The 24,856-nt window shown below is 34.7% G+C and overlaps 1 protein-coding gene and 1 pseudogene across 3 annotated transcripts in view; both read right to left on the reverse strand.

Moving 5' to 3' along the window:
• The window catches only part of GALNT13 (polypeptide N-acetylgalactosaminyltransferase 13), a 579,203-nt gene extending 554,783 nt beyond the window's left edge, over positions 1-24,420 (reverse strand). For 2 of the 3 annotated variants that reach the window (XM_029934559.1, XM_029934561.1), the window contains exon 1: positions 15-249. The gene's annotated coding sequence lies outside the window, so the exon portion shown is untranslated. Of the gene's footprint in view, positions 1-14; positions 250-24,404 lie in introns of those variants that run through there. The other variant, XM_029934560.1, reaches the window with a different exon arrangement.
• LOC115288706 lies at positions 3,481-3,637 on the reverse strand (annotated as a pseudogene).
• Positions 24,421-24,856: the final 436 nt, after the last annotated feature.

Below are 24,856 nucleotides of genomic sequence, written 5' to 3' on the forward strand. Positions count from 1 at the left end.
GAGCCCGCGCTCACCTGAACCCGCGCCGGTCGGCAAACGCCGCGCGCAGCCCCGGCTCCCGCCCGCGCCTCTCTCTTCACACTTCCCCTGGAGCAGAGCAAGCGGGTTCCGGCCTGGGCCAGCCCCAGAGAGGCGCCCTCATAGCGCAGCGGCGGGCTGGAGGGCTCCTCGAGCGCCGCGAGATCGGGCGCTGAGGCCGAGGAGGCGCAGGAGACCGAGCGAGGGCTCCTAGCACATTGTCACCTCAGCAGAGCCGCCGCCGCCGCCGCCTGGTCACTTCGCCCCCGGCCCCCGCCCCCCTCCCACCCCGGCCCTCTCCCTCCAGCCCCTCCTCCTCGCCTGGTCCCTCCCCCTCCCGTAGCCCCAGCCTGGAGGCCTCTCACTGGGCTAGTATCATTTACGTAACCAGCACCCCCACCCGCCAGCCCTCCTCCCTCCCCGCTCCCGCTCCTCCCCGGGCTGGGGCGGTGTGCACCGAGCGCGCTCCAGCTGCTCCTGGAGCTGCTGCTCCAGCGATGTGCACAAGTCCCGCGATACTTGGCAGGCACGGCCCCCAAGAGCAACTGTGGGGTCCGTTGCTCTCCCCTACGGAGAGCTTCGAGGCCCCTGGCCATCCAGGGTTCCCAAGGTGCAAAAGCCGGCTTGCGAGCACCGTGTTAGCCCAGTGCACCGGCGAGCCTCTTACAAGGGTGCCAGAGGGTAGGGGACTGCCCTCGGGGAGAGCTGGGGCAACCCCACCCCCGTCGTAGTCTCTCCAGTGGAGGGATGCTACGGGGGAGTTGAGGTTTTGGAGCCTTGCGGCAGAAAGGACAGTCAGGAGTTTGGCCTCTTGTCCCTTACAGTTCTTACACCCTGACAGGATTCTAATGTTCTGGTTGGCGACAGCTGCCGCCAGCTTGCACAGCGTAAGAGAACTGGGAACGCAGAAATGTTTCCTTGCGCTCTTCCATTTTTGAGGAAAAGTAAAGGAAAAAAAGTGGGGCTTTGAATTCCTTTCTCAGTCAACACGGTATGGGCTTTGACACATACCCTCACACTCACGTACACACCTTGAAATGCTGGAATGCTTGCATCTCAAAGTAAAGTTAATGTGAAGTCATTTCTAAGTTAATGTATAGTGTAGCGGAAAGTCTTTAGTACTGAATGAGTTAACATGTATGTAAGGACCTTAACTCCTGAAACATGCCACACACAAGATTCCGATATTATTAACATCTGATGACTTAGGACCTATCTCTCCCTGTCATGTGGGAGGTACTCTTCTAGGAAATTGGGATTGATGAGTTCAAATCCCCACTTTGCCGTTTATTCATTGTTACCTCCTGATTACTTCTGGCCCTTGGCTTTCTTTTGTCTCCGTGTTCTTATTTGTAAGAAAGAGTAAAATAGGGGTCCTTTCCTCCTCTCCCAGTGTCGCTCACCTGTCGTAACTCCCTCTTCTTAGTTTATGTGGCAAAACTGGGGAAAGATAAAATAGCTACCTCCAAAAGATTAAGAGCAATGGTCTATTATTTTTATATAGTATATCAATGACATTCTTGACTATACTCATAAAAGGAAATTTCTAGAAATGTTATCTTTATATCTTTTTGTGAATCAATTATCATCTAAATAGGTATAAGTTATACTTCATGTCTTCCCCTACCTTATCCATCCTGCCACCCCTTCCAACAATCAATGAGCATCTACCAGAGGTGATTCTGTGCGTCTGTGAGGACACAGGATGCCATTCCTAATATCAGGGACATTCTGGAATTTCTCTCTATTGCTCCCTCTTGTGAGTTCCAGTTCTACCATCAGTCTACTCACCTCTGCATGTCAAATTGAGAAAAAGCTATAGATCAGCAAGTAAAAGATTAGGGCTCTAATGCTGGCATAGCCACTTACCAGACATATGTCCTTTGAAGACATATAATCCCCCATCCTTACATTCTTCATCTCTTAAAAAAGTAGTAATTCCATTTTGCAACCTTTGTACTAGTATTTTAACTAAAGCAAGAATCATAATTCTGGTGGATAAAGATCGTATGTTGAACAAGATAGTTATGTAGTTCCAAAACATCTCCCTGGGAATTACTAGCTTTTGCTTTATAACAAACCAAAAAACAAAAATGCAATAAAATCTTCTATAAATACAATATCTACAAATAAAGCATTTATACTTTTTTAAGGTTCTGTGGGTTGTCTGGGTAATTTTCTCTTCTGGCTGGCTTAGTTTGGGCTGGAAAATCTAGGATGGCCTCACTCACATATCTGCTGTTTGGCGAGTTTATTGGGGGCAGGGCTCAGCTGGGATGGCTCATCAACCTACAAGGTGGAACACTTTTTCAAGATTATGCTTACACAAATTTGTATTCCTTCTAAAGACTGAATTTGGGAGATATCATCTTAATGCAGTGATCAAGGTTAAAATCATCAATAATGGGATGAGGTGACATCATGTACCTCGTGATATGGTGCATGAAAAAGTACACAATGTAATTTGTTTCATATTTCAGACCAAACCAAAAAAAAAAGCATAATTGACTGTAACCATGAGAAAAAGAAAAAAAATTCCAACTTGAGGAAAATGCCACAAAATATCTTGTCTATACTTTTCAAAAATATCATATGAAAGTTAAAGAAAGGCTAGAGAACTATTCCAGACTACAGGAGGTTAAAGAGACATGATTACTAAACCCAATGTGTAATCCAGAATTGGATACTGTACTAGAAAAATATATTGCAACATTACTGGACAATTGGCAAAATATGAATAAAGTTTATACTATCTAATCTAGAGACCTTTTGTTTATGTTAAATTATAACTAATTTTATATCAATATTAAATGTCTTAGTTTTGATAATTTTACTATAGTTACTATAATGAAATATTTGAGGGTAATAAGGGTATAAACATTCACAACCATTCAGAAATAACTATAGAGAGAATGATGAAGGAAATGTGACAAACTTTTAACAGTTTGTAAATTTAGATGAAGATTAGCGAGGCATTTTTTGTAGCAATTTTGCAATATTTTTAAAGTTTGAATTTATTTTATTTAAAAATGGGAAGAGAAACACTATGTGTGTATCTTAAATAATAAATGCAATAATTTATGTGACTGAATGTTGAAAGTAATAAAAATTTATATTGTAAATTTTTAATATTTATTTATTATAGAGATAGAGAGACAGAGCATGAACAGGGGAGGGGCAGAGAGAGAGGGAGACACAGAATCTGAAGCAAGATCCAGGCTCTGAGCTATCATCACAGAGCCTAATGCAGGGCTCGAACCCACAGGCTTTGAGACTATGACCTGATCTGAAGTCAGATGCTTAACACACTGAGCCACCCAGGTGCCCCTATAATTTTTTTTTCAAATAGAAAGCTAGGAATTTATCTTTAATCAGTGAAAAGTTATTGAAAGTATTTGTTTAGATAAACAGTGTGGCCAATATTGTGCAATTAACCATTTATAAAGCATAAAGTGATTTAATGGAGAATATACTAAAAACAGAAATAAGAGTTTAGAAGATACAAGTGACCAAACTGTTATTAACCAAGGTCCAAAGTAAAATGGAAAACAAAGGGTGATGCTGGTTAGTTCGTTAGATGATACTACACTTGATCTTAGCCAAAAGGCCGAGAAGCGATAGTTAGATGATAGATAGATAGATAGATAGATAGATAGATAGATAGATAGATGATAGATAGATAGATGATAGATAGATGATAGATAGATAAAAAGAAAAGAAAAGAATAGGAAGATAAAGCAAGCAAAAAAGAAAGAGGAAAGAAAGTGAGGAATGAGAGAAGGAAGGGAAAGAGGGAGGAAGAAAGGAAGAAAAAGAAGAGAGACATTGCTAAAGTTTAATTGTCAGATCTTGAAAAATTATTAGCAATGAAGAAGGACAAAAGTGTTGCATTACTGTGAGAGTTTAAAATTGGGTGAGTAGGAGATTGGAGATACAATTATTAAGAGATGCAGGGGGGGGGAAACTTTGTTTTTTAAAGTAAAAATCAAGAAACATTTTTAACAAATTATAATATTTCAGTGGATTCTCATGTTTTTAGGATATAGCCTAAAAGCCCTAACACATAAGAATCTTTATACTCTGGACCTGCTTATCTCCTTAGTGTAATACGACAAGTTAAGCATTGGTTAGGTACTAAAAGATAAAGAGGAAAATGAAGATAGTCCTCATGAAACTTAGAGTCTAGCCCTTTATCCAGTGAATATGTATTGAACATTTACATCATGCTCTAGGAATACAACAGTGACCAAAAAAATCAAGACTCTACTTACACAAATGCTATATTTTAGTGCAATATATCCTAAACAAAAAGAAAATGTGTCCTTATATCACGTGGTAATAAATTCTCAGAAGAAAATTGAAAGAGGCCATGAGCTGAGCTTTCCAACTAGTGTGCCACAAATAGTTTACAGATAGCCCATGATACATCAACGGCCTCACGCATTAGAAGTGGCCACGAGTGGCAGAGTTCACAGACAGGTAGCCTCTGGCTAGAAGCTTATTTAGAGCTCTTTGTAGGATGGCCTGAACAAGTGGAATCTGAGCATGTGTCCCATTCTTTCTGAAAGTTACATAAATAGTGTCTACATCTAAACAATTACTTCAGCATTCAGCTAAAGATCCAGTGATCTGCAAAAGTCCATAGAATGGCTTGAAGATTTTTATTTTAGGGGTCAAGAAATATTCCATAGATTTCAAATTGTAGCCTTTTGCACATGGGGAATAGCAATCCCAGGCAGGAAATTCTAGTGAGCACAGCTTCAGTTAATGACCCAAAGCTCTAGCAGCATAAATATATGATCATTCTGTACCATATGCTGAATTGCTATTTTTGTGGTAGCCATGTATTAAGTATTTTTCAAATTTAAGATTTATAGTTATTTTCAATTTTCTGATAAAAAAATTTAGTATATTTGAAATTACTTATATCCACAAAAATTCAAGATCACAACTCATAGGAAAGAAAAATAGGGCTGAGGTATTTTAAGTACCATTTTAACTGATATACATATTTTATCATAAAAGTAGAAGTTTAAAATCTTTTACATTTACTTTATGCAACAAATTTTCTCACCCTTGATGATAATTATTACATCATCATTTAAAATATCATGATCAGGGGGTGCCTAGGTGGATCAGTCTGTTAAGCTTCTGACTTCACCTCAGGTCATGATCTCACAGTTTGTGGGTTTGAGCCTTAGGTTGGGCTGACAGCTCAGAGCATGGAGCCTGGGGCCTGCTTTGGATTCTGTGTCTCCCTTTCTCTCTGCACCTCACCTGCTAACTGTCTCTTTCTTTCTCAAAAAGAAATAAACATTAAAAAAATTAAATATCATGATCCAGAAATATAGCTATGTCAGGCATAAAATATGTTATTAAAAAGTTCAGTTCATGGAGGCAAGATCTTATTAAAATTTTTTTTTAAGATTTTACTTGGGGGGCACCTGGGTGGCTCAGTCCATTGGGCGTTCGGCTTTGGCTTAGGTCATGGTCTCATAATTCATGGGTTCAGGCCCCGCATCAGGGCTCTGTGCTGACAGCTAGTTCAGAGCCTGGGGCCTGCTTTAGATTCTGTGTCTCCCTCTCTCTCTGACTCTCCCCTCCTTGTGCTGTCTCTATCTCTCAAAAATAAATTAAAAACATTAAAAAAAATTTTTTTAAGATTTTACTTAGAAGTCTTATATGATTCACTAGACCTTATCTTCTTTTAATATGTTGTTTTTATAATAATAATTTAATAATGATACCAAAGTAACTTTCAATCAAGCTCCATATTGATATACTCATATTTGCTCTAGTTTATCTCATGATCCATAAAGCCCTATCTATATCTTTATTAGCATCTACCACTATTGAAAATTTACATTTTTCCATATTTGTGTGCTTTATACCTGTTTTCTCTAATATACATTGGGAAATAGCATAATGGAGTGTAGGTTTGTAGGGCAGCCCCAGAAAAGCAAAGTTGTAGCCTCACGCTAAGCAGAGTACCTGTTGTAAACTTTAAATAAATTAATCCAACCATCTACCAACCAATAGCTAAGCCTCACATTTAAACCTTATTTTTTTCCATCTTTCCTTTCCCCACTATACTTTCCTTTTTTTAATTTTTTTTGTTTTGAATTCTTGATAGGGCAATAATCATTACTATCAAAGAAAGAATCAGAGAAGACCACTAATTTCAATCCGCCATAATCTTTCAGCACCACGGAGAGCGGCCTAAGTACATTTCCTAACCAATTTTGTGGCCGTGCCAGCCTGAATATGCTATTATTAAGCATACATTGACAGGGATAAGTAAATAAGTATAAAGTCAGGCAATATGTAAAAAAAACTATGCTACTATAGAGCATTCATAAACAAAGATAAGTAAATAAATGGAAAACAAAACAATGTGGGAACGCATTGACATTTACTTAAGGGAATGTGGTTTTGCTGTCACTTAATATCTTTATATCTCCATTAATCAAAAGGCAAATATGAGAGGCCGCTTGGTGGCTCAGGTGATTGATCTGACTCTTGATCTTGGCTTAAGTCATGATCTCACAGTTGCTGAGATCAAGCCCCGCTTTGGGATGTCAGCTCAGAGCCTGCTTGGGATTCCCTCTCTCCATCTATCTGCCCCTCCACCACTCATGCTCTAGTGCTTGTCCTCTCTCAAAATGAATGAACATTTTTAAAAAGGTAAATATGAGGTAAATGTTAAACATCATCAGAGTTCAAAACATTAATTAATTACATACTCACTACCTCACTACTTATGTACCCCATTTAGATACATCTCTTTTAGAAGGTAACTCCCTGAAAGCAGGTGCTGTATTACTGATTTCAATGTTTATCACATTATAGACAGTTATTTAGTAAATATATATATTAAATTTATTATATATACAGTAAATACATTATATCATTCTGTAAATATTTCACTTGCTTATTAAAGTTCATGAATAATCCATTATATTGGTAAAAGTATTTACCCATTTAAGAATCTAATAATTTTGTTTAAAATTTGAATATGAATGCTTACCAAAAATAGCTACATAGCAGGTAAACTTTATTAGTTTTCATTTTTTTTAACATATTTAAACATATTTAAAGTATCACCTTCTTGTAATGAAGGATTTCCTAGTGTGTTTTAATTAGTTGTTTGAACCTTTACCCATAACTTCAGAATATTAAAAAATGTAACAATCACAAAAATTCTTTAGTCAACAAATAGCTAATATAGCTGTCTACCCCATCAATGTACAAATGAAAAGTCATTGTCTTATAAAGGAAGTACAATATAACTAGCAAAGAATTTTATCAAAGCCACTTTTTAAATTTTAACATGTGAAAAGATTCCAAGATTCATATTTAATTGTCCTCCTCAGTCTTATTTTTCTTCAGTTATCCCATTCAAAGAAAATTATTTATGTTGCTATACAATGTATACAACTTATATGTACTGGACAAGATAATTTAAAAAGGCAAACTCATAAATTACTCAATGTTTAACAAGGAACAAGAAGTAGAAAGTACTAAGTAGAGTGTCACAAATCTTGATCCTAGACTCTAACTAAATATCTAATTAGAATCTGGATGAAAAGGAAAAAATCTGTTTCAATTTAAATCTGCATTGCCAAATTGATGTGATTAGGCAATTTTCTCAACATTAAAGGACAGAAGAATGACTATCATTTACTAGTAAAACATGACCACAGTTAACTGTGAGCAATTTACAAAACTTAAGTAAATATATAAAGGGATAAATTTTTACTTTAAAAGAATAGAAGCTGATATTATTCTACAAATTCAAATATAAAAAGAGAACATGGTATTGAGATTTTTTTTCATTCATTAGCCTGACAAGCATAACAATTCATTCAGTCAGAAGTAGGTAATAATTATGATATATACAAAGGAGATATATATAACATATACATAATATATGTTGTATAAATTATATATATTACATATATATGTAGATCCTTTGAAAAGTAGAAAGGACTTTATAAATATAAAGTATAATAATCACAAATATAGACGTAAAACCTAGCAGATTATGATGAACAAGGAAAAGGGTGAAACAAGAAACGTTTTGATTCTCAACTCAATAGATGGTGTTAAGGGAGACATGTTAGGGTAGAGTGTACAGCAATGTTTTGAAGTACTATTGTCTTGGATTAGTCATTAGTATCATATTAAGCCAATCAAGCTTATTATCCATAAAGACATCAATGGTACACTCTCTGAGAAGAATTCAATAAACATGGAAATTGGCTTTTCATAATTTATATTCTAGAATTTTAGCAATTACTCAAATTTGTAAAGAAAACAGAATTAAAAATATTTCCTCATATCTTTGTCCCAGGAATATACGAAACAATTCTCGAAACAATTCTCAAATTCTTTCCAGACTTTCCAGACCATTACATCAATTTGACTGAAATCTCTGCATTGTTTCTCTGAACAGAATTTATATACATATATATGATATATATGAAATGTGTGTGTGTGTGAGCTGTGTATGTATGTGAGTATACATGTGCTATGAACTATACACTACAACTTATTTTCATGAAGTGAATTTCCAGAGTTATCTAAGTGGATAATTGCTTTAAGTTTCTTGAATGTAAAAAATTAGTTTTTATAGCTACCTCTTATTAAAATTATAATGGGACTCAGTATGCCATATATATGATATATAGGTGTTATATTGGCTTTCAGAGATTTTTCAGTAATCATGGTGAAAATTTCCAGAGTGGTTAAAACTTTTTAAATTGAAGATAATACTTCCCCCACAAATACAAATCTGAAAAATTTGTGAACTTCCAGTAATTAGATTTAAGAAATTGATATAAAACCTAGTGTCATGCATGGCCTCTAGGCACCCATTAAAGAAAGTTAACTATATTTGAATCAGCTTTTCAAAAGTGGTACTTCTACTCCCATTCTCATCACAAACCATACTATTAGTAAATGGAAAATCACACTCATTTACTCACTGACCTATATAAAGTTGTATTTTTCTTTCATCTACATATCATCTTTGTTTTCAGGCTCAGGGGGCCCAAGCAGTTTGTAGACTTTCAGGCAAATAGACATGGATCAAATGGCCAGCTCTGTCACTTAGCAGCTAAATGACTTTAGGCATGCACCTCTCTGAGAAATAGCACATTTTGAGTAAAAAAGTCTTATATGTTATGTACTATTATAGATTTTTTTGAGAAATAAATGATTGATAAATGATGACATATACAGCTGGCTCATACCGGACACTAGACATACTAGACACTCAATAAGTGATACTATTTCTGTGTTTCCTGTATTGTAAATGCTCTTGTCAATTTTTAAAAATTTCATTTTCCCTGTTATGGGGACAATTTAGGACAGGGAAGCAAAGTGATCAACATCATTTGGCTACATACAAAAAAGTCTCTCACTGCTTTCCCCCTCTTCAAGTCTATACTCAATAATGGCCCTCACTGAGAATCAGAGTAAGCATTTGTGCTATGAATAGTCACCTAGCCCTAATTCCTCCCCATCAGATATACAACCATACATGAGCTCACACAAGCACACAGATTCCCACATTGAAATGGGAGTTCCATTGGCTTTGTCTGCTTTAGTCATAGAAGTACCCCAGTACATAGAACTAAGTGTGTGCCACTTAATAAGGGCCAAATAAATAGCATGGATCATCATATTCTTCTCTCAACAACCTCTACATATAAGGAAAAAAATTGGCTTTTTATGTCTCTTCATGATCAACCTTTTTAATAGCCTCCTAAATAGGCAAAGAGTGCTCTTCTCTGTGGAGAAGATCATCTTGGCAACAACCACCTGCTGAACCCTCTAAAAACTTCGCACAAAGAAGAAGAGGATAGGGGCACCTAGGTGGCATAGTCGGTTAAGCATCCAACTTTAGCTCAGTGATCCTAGGGTTGGTGAGTCCCAGCCCCACCCATCAGCCTCTGTGCTGACGGCCTTGAGCCTGGAGCCTACTTGATTCTGCGTCTTGCTCTTTCTGCCCTCCCACCCCCTGCTCTCTTAAAACAAAATAAATAAACATTAAAAAAAAATATTTAAAGAGGATAGAATTCAACCAGTTCAGCAAAGTAACTCTACACTGTATTCCTAGTTTGGCCTGAACTTTGCTTAGCCAACTCTAGCAACTACAAAGATGTCCTAAACTGTCTAACATGTGAAAAATGTAGGAAGTTCTTAGGGAAGAGCAGGAATAGAAACACGATCTGTTCCTCAGGACTCAAAACACTTTGATAATAACTCTAACATTTTCCAATTCAGAACTCTTTTTACAAAGCATTATGGAAGATAATTTCCATTTTACCACAATATTTTTTTTTGCCTTTTGCCAGTCCAATGCCCAGAGTTTCAGAAGGAAGTATAAAACCCCTGAATAAATTAATGTATTTGCATGTAATTTTCTCACCCATTTGAAAAGTAGATTATCTAGGAATTCTTTTTCCCACTTTTTTATCTACGTTTAAACTATTGAGTTTTTGTTATCAGTGCCAATGGAAAAAAGAACCAGTTTTATACATGTAAATTATGGACTTCACCCGTGCTATAGCATCCTACAGAACTATCTGAATAGAATTCTAAGTCAATTATTTTATTAATACTGAACAGTATTATAGCACTTACTACAAGACTTTTGCAAAGTCTTCCATTCGGAAGTATAAAAGTGATGATTTCTAGATTTTAAAATAAGTATACTTTCAATAGAAAGTCAGAAGGATATTTCAGTAACGTTTAGGAAGTGTTCCCCAATTTATATTTTATAGCCACTATCTGTGCTTCAGACCAATTCATAGTTTACTTCTTGCCCTTTTTCTATCTTACTGCTAAGCAAAAGCTGTACAGTGTTTATTCATCAATTTCTTTTGTCAGTTACTAACCTCTAGTATTTTGAGAGAAGTTTCAAAGAAACAAAGTGTCAAAAATAGCTCCTTGAGGGGCTCCTGGCTGGCTCAGTTAGTTGAGCATCTGACTCTTGATTTCAGCTCAGGTCATGATCCCAGGGTCGTGGGTTCGAGCTCCATGCTCAGCACAGAGCCTGCTTGAGATTCTCTTGTTCTCTCCCTCTGTTCCTCTCCCCTGCCTGCTTGCACTCTCTCTTCCTCTCTGAAATACATACATGAATTAATTATTTTAAAAAAATAGTTCACTGGGGGCTAAAAGAGCACTAGTCAGTTTCCTGTTTGTTTCTTCTGTTTCTCAATTTGTCATATTTCAAGACTCCGTACAGGAAAATGAAAGCAATAGATAATAAAAGGAGTGGAATAAGTAAGGAGACACCAAGCCAGAGCCTTTTGCAGACTTGTCTGTTTATGAAAAATAGACACAGTTAAAAAGAGTAGTCATGAGATTTAGGAGCAGTATCCCAGTGACACAATGATTCTAGTAAAAGAAAATCTGTGGATGTGAATTTTGTAAATGTGTGCCTTCATGGGTTAAAAACCAAAACTGAACAAAAAAAATTGATCCAATATTAGAAAATCAGGATATTTCTTATTTTAAAATCTTGATATCTGGCTTGTCTTAGAAATTAGAAGATACGGAAAAATTGAACCCACTTTATGACATGCAAAATGGAGCTAATTCACTGGACCAAGCAGCTATTATTTCTCACATGGATTACTAAAATAGCCTCCTTTTTCTAACCTTGTTTCCCTCAAATCTATTTTCAATGAATCAGTTACACTAACCCTATTAATCCCACATTAGAACATATCACTATTCTGCTCAAAATTCTGCACAACTTCACGTCTCATTCAGAGTAAAGGGCAGAGTTCTCACAGTGGCCTATTTTTCTGGCCCTCTATCACTCTGCTCTACACATAGTCATCTCTTTGCTATTTCTCAAATAGCTCAGGAATGATTATGCCTCAGGACCCTTGCATTTCCTGTCTCCTTTGCTTATGACAACAGTTGCATCTGGCTATCTTGCTTCCTTCAAGTGTTGACTTAAATGTTGTGTTTTCAGTGAAAACTAACCACCTATGCAACTGATATCCCTTTCTCCTTTCCCTAGTTGACTTTCCTCAATGGTTATCACCTCATACAGATTTTACTTATATAGCATATTTATTCTGTGCCCCTCATAATATCAGTGACTTTATGTCATACATCTTTGTATAGTTTACTTCTTGCTATATTCCCTGCTCTAATAATACCTTGAGCATAGTTGTACTACATAAACTGCTTTGAATGAGTAAGTGATGGAGTATGATTTTCCCTACTTTGCTAATGAGGAACACTAGAAGTAAGACATATAATCATATACCTGAAAAATAAAAAGCTGGTATTCAAACCTTGGCAGTCTGTTACCAGGGCTCAATATCCTAAATCATCAGGTTGCAATATCAAGAAGAGGTATGCAATTTTCAAAGAATTAGAAAGAACATTTCTGTGAGGAGACACAGAATGTAGCTATGTGAATAAATATGCTAACTCTGTCTGCATTTTCTGTATCATCTGTCTGACCTCTGTAAAAATAAAAGATCATGACTCTTGATTTAAGTGGTGAAAATGGAGAAGAAATCAATCTGTTTATTAGTACTTCAGCTCTACTGCTTTTCTCACAGAGCCTACTTAGCTCTCCTGCTCTACTTTCCCTGTGTTTGAGTTAGTCAATATTACAGGGATATTTGTTTGAAATTACAGTGACTTCCATCTTTCCTCCTTTGAAATATCAATTACCTTTTAAAGTATAACAAAAAGAAAAGCTCACAAATCACACACACATAGCTCTGTGAATTTAACAAAGTAAGCACATCCTGCACCAGTATTATGCCAGTTAAGCATACAACGATTAGCTGCCCCACCTCAAAACAAAAACACCTTTGTTGGGAGCTATCTGAACTTACCGGTTGAGTGAAAATTCCTAGCGAGAGTATGGCAAGTTTGCACAGTCTCTTGCCCCAAGGCAGCGACCAAAATCTACCCTCACCGACACTGTCCATCCTTCAGGGAACCCTGAACCTGCTGGAGCTGGGCTCCGGCACACCTTGAAAAAAACACAATTTCTAGGCCATAAATATCTCAGCATGGCCAATTTCAAGCTACCAACTTGATGTCAGCCAGCCTGCAAACTTCCAACATTTAACAATCAAGTCTCACAACTTGATGCAAGACAACTGCAACATATCGCTAAACCCCAAGAAGTCCTATCATGTTTTCCACCTATCGGCTACTTCCCTCTTCACCAAAGTCAACCACCATCCTGACTTCCAACATCTATTTTTGAACTTAATATAAAGGAATAATACACACTCTTTTGCATATAGTTTCTTTTTCTCCATTTTGTGTTTATGAAATATATCTATGTGTTCAAGTAGTGGTAGGTCACTCATTTTTAGTACAGTATAGTATATCATGGTATAACTTATGTCTCTTCTTTAGAGTTGGTAAATATATAGTTTGTTTCTCTTCTTTTCTAATGATTATTTATGAGAGAGCAAGAGAGAAAGAGCATGAACAGAGGAGGGGCAGAGTGAGAGAGAGAGGGAGAGGGAGACACAGAATCTGAAGCAGGCTTCAGGCTCTGAGCTGTCAGCACAGACCCTAATGTGGAACTCAAAACCACAAATCATGAGATAGTGATTTGAGCTAAAGTTGGATGCTCAGCTAACTGAGCCACCGAGGTTCCCCACCTTTGGTTTGTTCCTAATCATTGTTTATTATATCATATGATTATTATAATCATTGGTTATAATATTGCTATTGAAATTCTTATGCATGTCCTTTGGTGAACATATGTCCTCAGTTTTGTGCTGTAGTACTCTCCATACCTTCTTCACAGGAGAACTGCTGGCTCGGAGGATATACCAGGTTCATTAGAAACTGCCAAAAGGGTTCCATAATGATTACATGAATTTACACTGCTGTTTAGAGTATGATGGAATTCTAGTTTCTCCACATCTTTTTCTAGGCAAGGGATTTTTATTCTTTTTAAATTGTATGCATACTGATATATCTCATTTGGATTTAAGTCTATTTCCCAGAGACTGAGCACATTGTTATATGTTTAGTGAAACATTTGGATATTCTCTTTTGTGAAGTGGTCAATTTAAGTCTTAAGTATATTTTTCTTTAGGTTACATGGTTGATGTGTAGTTCTTTACATATTCCAAATGCTTGAGCTTTGTTGATTACAAGTATTAAAAATATTTTTCCCACTATAGGACCTGCATTTTAATGCTCTTAATGGAGATCTTTAATGCTAAGAAGCCCTTTGTTTTAAAATAATCTAATATAATCTGTATATTCGTCATTTGTCTAGCTTTGTAACTTCCTACATATACCTGTCATCTGTCTAGCATTGTACCTTCCTACCTATCTACCAAAGCTTTGAGATTTAATTCACATGCATTTCAAATTCATCCTTTAAAGTATTTAACTCAATGGTTTTTAGTATATTGACAGAACTGTGGAACCATCATCATGACAAATTCTAGAACATTATCATCACCATCATCACCATCACCAACCATATTTATTTTCAGTGACTTTCCATTTCCCCCTTGGCCTCACTAGCCATAGGTAACCACACATCTTTTTTCTGCCCCTCTGTATTCTTCATTTTTCATATAAATGGAATCAATACTATATGGTCTTTTGTGACAGTTTCCTTTCATTTACCATAATCTTCTCAAGGTTCATCAATGTGTTTTTTTGTATTGATGTTTTATTCTTCTTTAAAGCTGAATAATATTCAATTGTACAAATACCCTACCTTTTTTTATTCATTCATTCAACATTTGAGTTTGTTTTCACATTTTTTACTATTATGAATAATGCTGCTAGGAACATTCATATACAGATTTTTGTACGGACATTTGGTTTCCTTTTTCTTGTGTATTTACCTAGGAGTGGGAATGTTGAGCTGTACAGTAACCCTATGTTTAACATTTTGAGGAACTGCCCAGACTGTTTTTCAAAGCAGCTGCACCATTTTATAGTCCTATCAGCAATGTATGAGGGTTACAATTTCTCCACATTCTTGACAGTACTAGTTATTAGTTACTTTTGATTATAGCCATCCTAATGGGTGTGAAGTGGTATCTTTTTGTGTCTTTGATTTGCATTTCTTTGGTGGCTACTGATGTTGAACATTTTTTCATGTGTTTATTAGTGTTTGTAACCTTCTTTGGAGAAATGTCTATTCAAGGCCTTTGTCCATTTATTTGTTTTTCCTTTGACCATCAAAAAATGTTTATTTATTTTTGAGAGAGAGAAAAAGAAAGGGAGAACATAAGCGAGAAAGGGGCAGAAAAAGAGGGAGACAGAGAATCCTAAGCAGGCTCCACACTGCCAGCACGGAGCCCTATGTGGGGCTCATGATCCATGAGATCAGGACCTGAGCCAAAATCAAGAGGACGACACTTAACTGACAGAACCACCCAGCCAACTCTCCTTTGCCCCAGTTTAATCAGATTATTTTTTGTTTTATATTGAGTTCTAAGAGTTCACAAAAACATTTTTAATGTTTAATGCAATCAATTGCCTAAGAATCCTCTCCCCATTCCTAGGTCGTGAAGATATTCTCCAATTTTAATATCTAGATGCATTACTGATTTATCTTTGACATTTGGATCTATAATATGTTGGCATTAGTATACATAATGGTTTGGGTCAAGATTAACTCTTTCTACATGAGTACCTAATTGACTCAACATCATTTATTGGGAAAACAATCTATTTTCCACTGCTCTTAAATTCCAAATTTCCAAATTTATGTTTATATAGATGTGGGAATGTTCCTGGTATCTGGAAGATCTATTTCACAGCAATATCACATTGTGAAAATTAATGTACTATGACAATGTTTTGATTTTTGTTATGCAAGTTCTCCATTTTCTTCCTATTCTTGGTCTTTTGCATTTCTTTATAAGTTTCAGAATCATTTTATAAATTCTCCCCCCAAATTTTATGGTTTTGTTTGAGTTATATTAAAACCATATGTTAATTTGTGGATATCTGAATTTTTAAAAGACTGACTCTCCTTATTAATGTTATATGCTCCCATTTATCATGTTTCCTTTGCTTTCTTTCAATTATATTTGAAGTTGTCCTTGTAAATATTGTATACACTTTTCACTACATTCTGAGAGATTTGATTCAATAATATAAATTGCATTTTTATATTCATTTTAAAAATTATTTCTATTATATAGAAATATACCTTTTATATATTATCCAACAATACTGTATCTAGCAACACATTATTTCTCACAGTTTATCAGCCATTACTAGCAGATTTTCTGATTTCTTAATTATATATCTGCAACAATGACAACTGTATAGTATTTCTTTCCAATATTTATATGTGTGTGTGTATATATATATATTGCAGTATAATTATAATGAATTCACAGATTTAAATGTACAATTTGATGAACTTTGACATATGTAAAACTACTATCACAATAATGAACATATCCATCAGTCTGCAAAATTTCTTCATGTGTTTTTGTAATCACTTCATGAACCTTACACCAATTCCCTTACCATTCCTGGGCAATAATTTTTCTGCTTTTGGTATATATTATTGGTATGACTTCTTTCACACAGCACAATTATTTTGATATTCATCCATGCTGTTGCATGTATCAATACTTCATTCATATTCACTGCTGAGGAGTATTCTATATACATATCACAGTTTGTTTATCCATTTGTCTGTTGTAGATGGTTGTTTTCATATTTGGGCTCTTACAAATAAAGGTGCTACAAACATTTGTGTAATCACCAGAGTCTTTTCCTCACTAATCACACCATCTTACATTGTATATTTTGCTATTGTACAATGGAGAGTTGCATACATTTTAACTAAACCAAGTCAATCGATAGTGTTCTTTAAGTCTTATACGTATTTTCTGATATTCTATGTATTTCTAACAATTTTTGTGAGACGTTTGTTGAACTCTCCAACTACTTCTAATTTTTCCCATTTCTCCATTTAGTTCTATGCATCTTTGCTGTAAATATTTTGAACCTCTGAAAATCTTGTTGAATTATATACTTTATCCAATATTAATATAACCACTGCAATGTTCTTAATGTTCTTTTGATCTATATTAGCATTATATTTAAAGTGTCTTTTTTTTTTTTTTTTCAGAGAGAGAGGGAGAACACGTGCAAGTGGTAAAGGAGAAGAGAGAATATTAAGCAGCCTGACACAGGGCTCAATCTCATGATCATAGATCATGACCAGAGCCAAAATCAAAGAGTGGGTCGCTGAACCGACTAAGCCACCCAGGTGTCCCTAAAATGTCTTTTTTGAAGACAGTAAATAGTTGGGTCTTTGTTTGTTTTTATGCTATTTGTTTGTTGGGTTTTTTTTTAATGTATCCAATTTGTCGATCTCTGGCTTTAGTTGTCCTGAGATCGTTGACATTTAATGTGATTATTAATATGGCTGGAATTAAACCTACCATCTTACTCTCTCTTTTCTACTGAATCCATGTGTTCTTTGCTTCCTTTCTCTTCTAATTTTGCCTCTTTTTAGAATGAGTAAATTTATGACTCCATTATATCCTTTTTCTTTTTTTGGATTATTAGCTGCAACTCTTTGTTGTATTATTTTGGAGCATGGTTTAAGGTTAATAGTATACCTCTGTAAGTTATCACAGCCTACCTTCCAGTAATATTATATCACTTCACACACAGTATAGATAGACCTTTATGACAATATGCTTCATTTCCCCTCTTCCAGCCTTTGTACTATTCTTGTCATAAATTTTATTTCTTCATATGTTAAAATGTCACAGTACATTGTTACTACTTTTGCTTCAAATAGTACATTATCTTAAAAATAAAACCTTAAACTAAGAAAGATGGTCTTTTATATTTATCTATATATTTACAAATTTGATACTCCTCATTCATTTGCACAGATACAGATTTTTACCTGGCATTATTTTCTTTCTGCCTAGAGAATTTTCACTACCATTTGCTGTACTGGAGATCTGCTGGCAACCAATTCTTTCAGCTTTGCTGTCCTCAAAATTTCTTATTTTAGCTATTTTTGAAAGATAGTTTCTCTTAGATAGGATAAGGATATAGAGTTTGGAACTGTGTTTTCCTTTCAACATTTTAAAGATATTGCTGTAGTCTGTTATGGTTTGAATTATTCCCAACAAGAATTATACTGTCATTTTTAATCTTTGTCCCTCTAAATATAATGTCTTGTTCTCTCACTAATTTTGAAATTGCCTATATTACTTATTTTAAGCAATTTGATTATGAGAATCCGATGTGTAGTTTTCTTTTTTCTTGCCCTTGGGATTGTTGAGATCCTTACAACTATGAGTTTTCAGTTTCCATGAAATTTGATAAATCTGTCATTAAAATTTTCTCTATTATCTACCTCCACATTTATTTAGTATCTCAAGTTATACCAAGCCTTCTTGAAGATGTTCCACAGATGCTGATACATACATATATGTGTGTGTGTGTGTGTGTGTGTGTGTGTGTGCCTATAATATATACATATAATATATACATATATATGCATGTATATATACCTATATGTCTATATCAATATATATATATATAGATTAGATATAGATATATATTAGTCTTTTATCTCCTGTGTCATTAATTTTAGTTTTGGTTCCTATTTTTCAAGTTTACTAATCTTTTTCTACAATGTCTTATCTGCATTTAATCTCATCCTGTGCATTTCCCATCTCAGGAATTCTATTTTCCACCTCTGTAAGTTTGACTTGGGTCTTTTTTATGTACATTTGTATCTCCTAATTATGCACAAAATTCCTCTCTCAGCTAAATATATGGAGTATTATTATAAAATTTTTTCAGTGTCCCTTTCTACTAATCATCATACATGTCTTTTCTGCATCCATTTCTACTGGTTGATTTTTCACAACATTCTGAATAATATTTTCCTGCTTCTTTCCTGGTAGTTTTTGATTGGTTGACAGACATTGTGAATTTTACAGAGTTCTAGAATGTTTCTATTTCTATAAATTTCCTTGGGCTTTCTTCTGAAACTTGGCTAATTTGTTTGGTAAATAGTTTGAGGGGTTTTTTTGTTTGTTTATTTTTGTTTTTAAGACTAGCTTTTAAGCTTTGATAGGCAGTGCCAGATAACTTTTCTTTAGGGCTTTTCCCCTATCGCTGAGATAAAAGCCCATTCTGGTTATTTTATCCAATGTCTGACTAGTAGACACAGAAACCATTCCCAGACCTCTGTGAATTCCAAGGATATGCTCTCTATGCTCTGGCCCGATTCAGGTATTTACTTACATGCATATGTTCACTAGTTATTTGCTGAAAGTCAAATACCCATTACAGATTTCTAGAGTTCTCTATGCAGCTCTCTACTCTCCAGATCGCTGTCTTGTAAACTTAACCTTGGTTTCCCTGGCTTTCCAGTTCTGTCCCCTCAACTTAGGAGACTGCCGCGATCCTCTAGAGTTTTCCTTCCCTAAATTCTCGTCATAAACTGTGGCAAGTGTGGGACTCACCTTGTTTGTTTCTCCATTCTCAGAGATCACTGTCTACCATTGCCAATAATCACTGTCTGAAAACTATTGTTTTATATATTTTGCCAGAAGCAGAATTCTAATCCTTTTATTCTTTTCATTGCTGTGAAATACAATATTAGATTCTATTCATTAGTGAGGTCTAAGAGCAGACATTATAGTCTTGTTCTTATTCTCTGAGGGAAAGCTTTAGATATTCTACTATTATGATTTTGGGGGTATAATTCTATGATGTTCTTCTTCAGTTTAAGGTAGTTTCTTCTATTCCTAGTTTTATCATGAAAGGATTTTAAATTTTCTTGAATATTTTTTCTGTGTCTATTGAGATGATAATATACTTTTTACTCCCTTATTCTGTTAATGTAGTGAATTACATTGGTTGTTGAATGTTAAAGAAATTGCACATTCCTGGAATATATCCAACTTGGTCTTACTATAGTATACTTCCATATTCAATTGGTTTTGATTGCTAATATCATATTTAAATATGTTTGCAGATAAACTCTTGGGAAAGAATGACCTGTAATTTCTTTTTTCTTAAAATGTTTTGGTCAGGTCTTGGGGTCAAGATTTTGCTAGCCCTGCAAAATAAATTTTCCTATTCTCTGAAATAATTTTCATAACATTAGTCCAATATTTTCCTTATGTATATTGTTAAATTTACCAATGAAACCATTTGGGCCTATAATTTCTTTGGGAAGGTTTTCAAATACAGATTCAATTACTTCAGTAGCTATAAAAGCTTCGTATTTTCTATTTCATAATGTTCCTTTGGGGTTAATTTATTTTTGACCTAAGAATTTGTTTATTTCTCTAAGTTTTCAAATTTATGACATAGACTTTTTAATTATTTTCTCACATTATGTTTTTATTATTCATAAGATCTATAATGATATTTGTCATTTCTAAAATTGCTGATATTGGAAATTTGTACTTTTAACTTCTTAACAGATAATTTTAACAGATTAATTTCATTAGTATTTTCTAGAAAGTAACATTTCACTTTGTTGGTTTTCTGTTTCATATTTGCCTTGTAGTCATTAATTTCTACTCTCATATTTTTTATTTTCATATTTCACATTGTTTGTATTTAATATAGTTTCCCTTTTCTGACTTTTTGAGAGGGAATCAATCTTAGAGATTAATTTTCAGCCTAAAACAATCTAATGGGCACATGATGCCCTCCTCACCCCTCCTGTAAGCCCCAATGCTGTGTGCTCTTCTCCCTGATACTATGCTCTTTGCTGCTCTTAATATGTGGCTATGACCTTCTCCAGAGAATTACCATCAGGAACTAACACTACCTTACCCATGTGGAGATTTGTAAATGCCTTGGAGCTTAAATCTCCCTTGCATGGCACACAAATTTCCTCAGCTACCTTATATCAAGGCCTCTCAATCATCTAGTTTCAAATTGCAGTTGAGACCTTTCTCAGAGAATTGCCTTTGGATTGCCTGAGCAGCTTTGATTATCTGCGGATTTGAAGTGCCTAGGAATTTCCATCTTCCTGGAACTTCAGTTACAAACTGATCCAGAAGCTGAAAAGCTAGCTCTCTTGCACCTAGAAAAGACTCACCCTGAAGTACATGTTTAGCTCTGGAGTTCTCCACAGGATCAGACAGGCTGAGTTTCTAGGTGAAATCCCACATTTCTTGGCTTTATACATTTCGACAACCTGATTTCTCCACTCCCTCATTTGTGTCTCTCTGGGGGCATTTCCCAATAAATCCTTGAATTAGGGAGTTTTTCTGGGAGAAACAAACTTAAGACATACTATACATTCTCCTACAAGCTCTGCTTTAACTGGATAACACTACATTGACCTATATCTTTTTCTGATTACCACTTAGTTGAAAATATTTTCTAGTTTTCATTATTATAGCTTTAACCCTACATTATTTAGATGTATCCTGCTTATATTTCCAAATACATAGGAATTTTCATGGTACCTCTTTGCCATTGATCTTTAACTTATTTCCACTATGATCATAGATAATATTCTGTATGATTTCATTCTTCTGGAATTTCTTGAGTTTTTGTATATACATTCCATATTTACTCTTTTTTTTTTACTTTTGAGTGCAATATTATGTGTGTTGTCTATGCATGTTTAAGAGCAGATATACTTGTTAGAACACAACTATGTGAAACGAGAAAAAAAACGAGCACATATACTTGTTAACTGTAATATTCAAAATCTTCTATATTACTGATTTTTTAAATCTTTTTGTATAAGTTACCGAAAAACTTATGTTCAGTGTCTGTTATTATGCTTGTAGATTTGTCTGTTTACTCATATCTGTCCATTTTTTCTTGAGAGGAGAGCAGTATTAAATGCATTAAAATTTATAACTGCAGTATGAATAAGCTACCCTGTTAGTTCCCTTTTTAATTGTGAAGTGCATTAATTATTGTGAGATCTTTGATGAAAATGTGACTACACTGAATTTTTCATTAGTTTTTACATGGAATATATTTTTCGGTTCTTTTAAACTTTCATGAACCCTCATATTTACGATGTGTCTCTTACAAAGGGCATGAATTATATTTTGTTTTTACATTCATTCTAGAAATCTTTATTAGAGAGGAAACATAATAATGTGGAAACCTCTCCAGGTTATCTAATCCTAATCTTCCATTATCTCTGGGTATAAAACTGTAAATTTGTAGACATGCAAATTATGTCTGGTTTGGTGGAGATTCAATTGTCTCTCCTCCTATCCTATGAAAAATGTTTTGTCAGTATATATATATTCATTTTTCCTGATTATAAAAGTGCCTGTTCTTAAGATTCTCTTTTGAACTGGTTATAATATATGTCAGGTTTACTCATGAGTATAAATTAAATAGACTCTTTAATAAGTGTCTATTTTATTTCTGTATAAGAATTGTGAATTAACTTATGAAAATTATCTATCATGATCTCCAAATGAAATTATTTAGAATATTTACATTTAATGTAATCTCTGCTTCAGTTTAAATCTAACATCTTACAGATGTGTTCTAATTAACCTCCCATTTTCCTTTTTTTTAATAAATTAGCTATTTTCATCACTTTTTAAACCCTCATTTACTCATTAATTATGCACTCATTTATTTTCTTAGTGAGTAGCTAGAGACATAATAAAATTCCTTAGGCATTACAACATGCATTCTTCTTCTATCTCTTCCCTGACAATGTCAAATTTTTGGCAACTTTATCTCCCTTAAATTCTTCTCACCTATTATATATTATACTCGTCTATTTGAACTTTACATATATTTAAAACTCTGAAGCAATAATTATTGGTGTTTTGTGAAATATTCATTTGGATTTCTCCATGTTTATCTTTTTTCATATACTGTCATTTATTTCTATATTCCTATGTTTCATAAGGAATAATTTTGCTGCTGTCTGAAGAACTTTCTTTACTACTTGTTTTTAGTGCCTATCTGTTGGGAAAAAAGTTTCTAAATTCTTGTTAGTCCAGAGAAGCCTTTACCTTACTTTGCCTTTATTCTTGAAGCTTATTTCTACTGGATATAGAATTGTAGGTTGACTATTTTTCTCAGTACTTTAAAGATATCATTTCATAGTTTTATTTTTTCCTTTATTTCTGTTGAAAAATCAGTTCTCTATCTCATTGTTTCTTCTCTGATAATAGTATATTTCACCCTGGTTGCTTTTAAGATTTGTGCTTGGTCTATAATCATTTGACAGTGATTACACAAGCATGATATTTATATTTATCTGGTTTGGGTTTTAAAGAAAGTTTTTGAGTTTGTGGCTTAATATCTGTATTAATAAGAATTCTCTAGAATAATTAGGATGTATGTGTGTATGTGTGTGTGTGTGTGTGTGTGTGTGTGTGTGTGTAACGGATGTGGCTCATGTAGTGATTTGGCAGCTGAGAAGTCCAAGGATCTGTAGTTGGAAAAATGAGACCCCGCAGAGACCACTCTGAGTCCAAAGGCCTAAAATCCAGGAGAACTGTTGGTATTAATTCTGGTCTGAAAGCTGGCAGATTGAAGAGCCAATGTTTCAGTCTCAGTCTGAAAGCCAAAGAAGGCCAACATTCTAGCTCAAGCAGTCTGACAGGAGATGAGGCCCACCTACATCAGGAAGACAATCTGCTTCACTCAGTTTACTGAACCAAATGTTAATAGCACCCAGAAACATCCTCATACAAACATAGCCATAATAAAACTTAACTTAAATATCTGGATATTCTGTCACACAGCCAAGTTGACACATAAAATTAACCACAATGATATCTATTGACAGTTTTGAATGATATTCACCATTATTTATTCAAATAATTATTCTGCTCATTCTCTTTACTCTCCTTCTGAGGATCCCCAGAAGTTTTATCTTTTTATCATGTCTCAGAAACTCTTCTTTATGTATTTTCCATCCCTTTTACTCTATGCTTCAATAACACTATTTCCTATCAACATATTTTCCAGTTCACTAATCTTTTTTTCTGCTGTGTTTAATTTGAATTAAATACATGTATTAAATTCCTAATTAAGGCTATTGGGTCTTGTTTCAATTCTAGAATGTTCAGTATACTCTATTTTATATATTACTGTTTGTTTCTTGGTGACTTTTTCAATCTTGCATATTTTCTTGGACATTTTAATCTTGATTATTTTAAAGTCCATGTATGATTACTCCAATATTTGGATTGCCTGGTGGACTGTTTTTCTAATTTTTAAATATTTTTGTTATTTTACCTTCTTTTGGAATTCTTGATATTTTTATTTTTTATTATATGCCAGTTTTACATATAAAACAAACATGAAAGAAAATTAACTGAGGTTCTGGCTGATGTAATATCTCTCCAGAAAAATAAGACAAAACAAAACAGACAAAACAAAATACATACCTTTGCTTCATAGCAAGCAGTGTGAGTAGGAAAAGATGACTAGTCAATTTAGGACTGAGCTGGTTTGAAGTTGTTTTTCAGTTCTTTCTAAGAGCTGGTATACTTCTAATTCACCCTTCCTCTTAGGTTGTTATAGTTCCAGGTTCCTAAATGTACATCTTGAGTATTTTCGGGATATTTGCTCTTTGATATTCTTTGCTTTCCAATATTTGTCTCACCAGCCTTTGATACTGTCAAAAATCTGCTGTTTCTTATCCAGTAAGTGCTTCTTCTTCTTCTTCTTCTTCTTCTTCTTCTTCTTCTTTTTTATTTTTTTAACTTCTTGGTCTCTCAGCTGGGTATGACATGAACTGGAAAATAATCTTAAAAGGAAAAGGGATAAGGAACACCAGGCTTACTTCAGTTTACTTTCCTTCCTTCTCACCCTGGCCACCATGCCAGTTCTTTGATGT

The sequence above is a fragment of the Suricata suricatta genome, chromosome 3, assembly GCF_006229205.1.
Source record: "Suricata suricatta isolate VVHF042 chromosome 3, meerkat_22Aug2017_6uvM2_HiC, whole genome shotgun sequence".
NCBI lineage: Eukaryota > Metazoa > Chordata > Mammalia > Carnivora > Herpestidae > Suricata > Suricata suricatta.